The sequence below is a fragment of the Parus major genome, chromosome 9, assembly GCF_001522545.3.
Source record: "Parus major isolate Abel chromosome 9, Parus_major1.1, whole genome shotgun sequence".
NCBI lineage: Eukaryota > Metazoa > Chordata > Aves > Passeriformes > Paridae > Parus > Parus major.
The window spans coordinates 13,068,733-13,073,951 of NC_031778.1; positions in this window are offsets into that span (position 1 = coordinate 13,068,733).

The window sequence follows — 5,219 nt, forward strand, 5'->3', positions numbered from 1 at the left end:
GCCTCCAGCGGGGCACGGCCGGCGGTGCCGCCGCGGGCGCGGAGGAGCGGGACCCCCGTGCTGCCCCGTGAGCCCCGCCTCGCTCCCCGCGGCCGCGTGCGGAGGGTGGCTGCCGTAGCGCTCTCCTGCAGCTTTCGTCAGCACGGGCGGGGGGAATGGAGAGGGCACCGCGGGGCATCCGTCTGCCCAAAATCCCCTTAAACTGATAAAAATCCCAAGGACATTGTGGGACCTCACGCTCTGGGAGATCCCACGACTGGGAGAGCCCCAGCCTCAGCTGCCTGCCCGGTCAGGGTGTGCCATGGACAAATCCCGTTCTTGCAACATGATCTTTCCTTTGGTTTGGTTAGTCCGGCTCTGAGACCTGAAGGGCCTGCAGCAAATACTAGTTATTATGTATGAGTAATCCTTTGCTCTTTATTTATATGCAGCAGCTGAAGAACAAGAAGCTGTCTTGTAATTTCTTGTTGGGGTTGCTGAGTACACTCGCAGATATAATGAGAAAGTTGATCTCTGTGTTGTTACTATAGCTTCTTGTGTCATGTGTCAGATCTTTGCCAAAAAGAATAGAAATTCCAATGTTGCAGATAATGGCACTTCATCAGAGTTTGGATTAATGCTCGACAAAAGGGAGGCAGTACGTACTCATGCAGTAAGCTACATAAACACCTGCCTAACTTATTTGACAAATCATTTCTAGAGTTTGGATCAATTAAACTAGTATGTAATTATCGTTGTTGTTGTTACCATTATTATTATTATTACTATTATTACATCATGCCATCTAGCAGATTACTTGGGAATTGCAAGTAACCACAGTGACCAGCATCAAACTATTAAAAAGCACTTGCCCATATGCTTGTATTTCCAAAATGCCCCTCACTGGAAGGCAGCGTGGTCAGCACCATCCCTTGAGACTTCTCAGCCACAGCTGGTACCAGGGGATCCCAGAGACCAGTGGTAGGTGTGGGTCAGCAACATGCTGCATTTCCTGTCTTCAGTGGCTCTAGCACAGCAGTTTGCCAGCGTTAAGAAGGCTGTTGCTTGCCCTGAGAAGTGAATGTGTTAATGGTCCCATTTTCCAATGAGAAAACTTCATCTGGAGAGCTGCATGGGCTGGGTGTGCACCAATCAGTGCACACAAGCTATTGCATGGCCAGGGCTGGGGCAAAACAGGCCAGGCTCCTCAGCATGAAGCCCAGCACCCACTGGGATGCACAGCTGGGCTTGGCACTGTGCTGAACCAAGCCCTCTGCCTCCTCAACAAAAGCACACTGGGACCTTACAGGAGGGCAGGTGAGAGGGGCTGAGGTCTGCCCTGGCCACAGTGCCCAGCAGCAGCCACTCTGGGGGGGTCTCAGCTTTCAGCCCATGCAGGCTGGGTGCCAGGGGAGCCCCCATGGTGCTGCCGGTGTGGGGGCAGGAGGGGCTATGTGTTATGCTGCAGCCTGTGGCAGACAGCTCCTGCCAGCCTGTAGGACCATCCCACTGCATGGCAGGGAGAGAAAGACTTTGGTTTGTACAGCTGATTCATCTTCAAGTAGCATTCAATGTACTTTTCTTTTGTCTTCTTTGTCTTGCTTTCCTTTCTGTGGAAACAGAAGATGCTGCTGTGCACATAAAATAAATCCAATGGCTTGAGGTGACATCTGACACCCACACATGGTGTGGCACTCCCGCAGTGCTCCAAGATCTGCCTCCTCCCTCAAGGTGTCCTGCTGAACCACAGCTCCTCAGACGCACGCCTGCCCTGTGCTCAGTGGCTGCCACCTGCCTGAGCAGTGCCTGTGAGCTGCAAGGCCAAGAGCAACCCTGTCTGCCCCTCTGAGACGCGTGGGCATGGCAGTCTCTCCATACGAGGGAGTTGCTTTGCCAAAACCCTGCCTCCTCTAGCTGTGGGCAGAGGAACCTGTTCTGAGCCTTGGGCTGCTGGCTCAGCAGGCAGGTGTTTGCTCCAGGTGGGATGGAGCAAGAAAGGAGGCCCACACACCCTCCTGCGGTGCTGCCTCTGGGGGGACTGGTGCTGGTACAGACACTTCAGATAATGATGCCCACAGAGCTGTTTGCAGAGTCATCCTCATCTCTGCCATCCCAGTTGAAATGATCTGTGTTCGGGAATGTAGACTTCAAGTTTTCACAGCATAGGTCATGCAGGCTGCTGAGCCCTGTGGCTCTCCAACAGCCCTTGGGCATATTTGTCTGCAAACCCCAATGGTGTGTAAGGTGAGGAGGCAATCTGACCCCTTTGCCCTCCTCATGGCCTCCCCAGTCCTAAGGCAGTAGTGCTGCCATTTCTGCATTGCATTCTTGTGGTAGAGGATTCCTTATCAGCATCTCAGAGACCCACTGGGGGCTCCAGATGGTGGCTAGGGAGCACCAGCACTGCAGAATACCTGCCTCTGTACCACTTGGAAGTGCAGCAGCAGGGAACGTGTCTCGTGGTCACATCCCTGCTCGAGAATGGAATCTGCCTTGGCTCAGTTCCTTGCTATGCTTGCTCACCAGTCAGTGTGCCAGACCATTGTAGCTTTCTTTGCTTAATTAATGGCCCCAGTTAATTCAGGACCATCTCTTTCCTGCAATGTAGCAACTGCTTCAGTTCTGGGCACAGATGATTGCCACATGTTTCAGCAGCTGAAGAGCACGTTACAAATCGTGGTGCTCTGTGACAGCGATTCCCACACAAAATGCTCTGAGTCCTGTGCTGGGTTGAGGAGTTGTGCCACAACCTTTGGGTGAAGCCTGGCAGCAGGGAGCAGCCCAGTTAAGTTTGGGACACCTGCTCCATGCTTGAGGCTGTTCCTGTGGTGTTGGATGTCTGCGTTTCATTGCCAGGAGGAAAAACTGAGGCACAGTGAGAGGGGAGCCTGCCCTATGGGGCCAGGGCTTGCTGCCTGCTTCCCAGTGAGCACGAGGCTCCATCCTGGCCTGCAAGGCCGGCAGCACCAGCCCATGATATGTAGGACTTGCATGCTGGGGGCTTATCTGTAGAGTGCTGTAGCCTGGGGGCTGTGCAACAGCCTGCTCTCTATTTATGCAGTATTCCAGGAGCTACCGAGCATCACCTGCCTTCGTGCAAGTATGCAAATCCTGAGCGAGGCGTGGGAAAATCTGTAAGATACCATCTCTGCCCTGCGGCCCAGAGCCGGCAGCACAGCGAGTGCTGTACTTGGCCCTCGGCAGATCCCACTCCCTGCCACACTCCATCCCTCTCCTGCCCTGGCCACTCCAGTCTGCACTGGAACCCATGGTCACACCCACCATGAGCCCGTAGGTTCTGGGGTGCACGGCATCTCTGGAGCCCAGACAGGCAGGCAACTGCCCAACGCCTCTATTGAAGGAAACTTCCAGGCTGCCCATGCTGGCTGCCATGTGCAGTGTGGAGAGATGCAAGTGTCTGTCTGATGGAGAGAGTGAAACCCTGCAGGGTGCAGTCCCATTTTAGGGATGGCTTTTGTGCCCAGCAGTTGGAATTGGAGCTGTCGTGGATCTCTGGTTGGGGAGAGTGGTGCGAAAAGGTGCTGGGGAAAGTTCATATGACAAGACCAAAATAATTCACGGGAAGGTACTGATTTTGTCAGTGTATGAAAACATGTCAGGCTTTTCCCCCCCAGGTAGCAATAGAACTTCTTGTGTTGCAGTAGCTGAAGTGACACAGTCAAAGTGAAACACTGCAAACCGGCATTTCAGTACATTCCAAAACAAAGAGTTTCAGAGTCTCTATAACTATGCAACATGTCAAAGTTTTGACTCTTTGTTCCAAACTGGGACAAAGGAAATGCTGAACTGTCAGGTTTTTCCATAAAGCAGAAAGACTGAGTGGCTCCTGAGCCTCACAGGTCATCAGTGGTGGCAGGCAGGCAAGGTGCCATGGCCCTCACCCCTGCCAGCTGTCATCCAGGTCTGGCCAGCAGCAAGTCACCAGGAGCAGGGACAGTCTGAGATGAGTTGGTAAGGCAGGGGGAGAGCATGACCTGCTCAGGGAGAAGGGTCCTTAACAGCTGTTAATGGAAGCCACATGTCACCCCAGCTGCCCTCCTGCCTCTCTGAAGGGGAGCAGCACCCCATCCTGCAGCGCGTGTGCCCTGGCAGGGCTCGGGTGCTCGGGGCTGGGAGCACAGGTGATGCCGGGGCCATGTGAAGACTGTGGGAGGCCCACACTTAGGCAGGCCTGGATCCCCTGGGGGCACCAAGGGTGATGCCAGTGCTGCTCAGGGTGCTGCAGACTGGGAGCAGCCCTGGGGCAGGGCTCTGCTGCTCGGTGGGGCTGAGGTGCTGTCAGCACACCTCTGCCTGTTTTTCAGTCACCAAGAGCGGCACACCCCGCTTCCTGCGCAGGCCGCCCCGGCGCTTCCTGCACCCGCTGCTATAATTAGAAGGGCAGCCGGTGTCCAGTGGAGCAGAGCGCTTCCTTGGGTGTCATGGCACCCTGGGGAGGGCTTGCCGGGTGGGCTGGTGCTGGACAGCTGTCCTCACACCATGCTGCCAGTCAAGGGTACAGAGGTGGTGTTGGGGCTGCTCAGAGCTCCATCCTGGGGGCTGCCACCATGGCACCGTGTGGAGGGACAGCAGTGGGCAGCACAGGTGAGACTTCTTACGCAGAGCTGACACAACGGGAACTGTAGAAATCCCGTCGGTTTCCCATCCAGTGCTTTGTGCCTTCAAAGAGGCAGGCAGTTCTCTCTAATTAACTTGCCCCCACCCTGCCAGGCAAGGAGGTGATTTTATCTTCATAGAGCTGATGGAAGAAGCAGAGTCTAAAAATCTCACCCGAGGGCCCCAGCGGGGTTGGTGCCTTTTCAGGGCTCAGCCTTGGCCAGGCAGCCCTGCCTCAGAGTTTCCTCAGCATGCTGCTGATTCTAAAGAGGAGCAAGACCTTCACCAAAAGATGGGAAGCTTGCGGAACAAGCTTCACTTGTCCACACCAATCCACTTCTGAGTACAGCTGGAGAGGAGGGGGTTCAAGCAGCTGCAGTTGTGCACAGAACAAAATTGTCTTGGTGTTCTTTCAGGGCTGCTGTGGGGAGGGTTTCTTAATGGGTCTGCTTGTCAGGCTGAGGCTGGCAGTACCGCTGAATTGAGCATTGTGAACTACATGAATAATGAATAGCCATCACATGAATATTTTAGAGACACAGCCCTGAGATCTCCCAGTGCTGCCTTAAAGGAAAATGGAGGAAAAGTTGTCCAGAAAGAACGATGTTTCCTTTAGGCAAAAA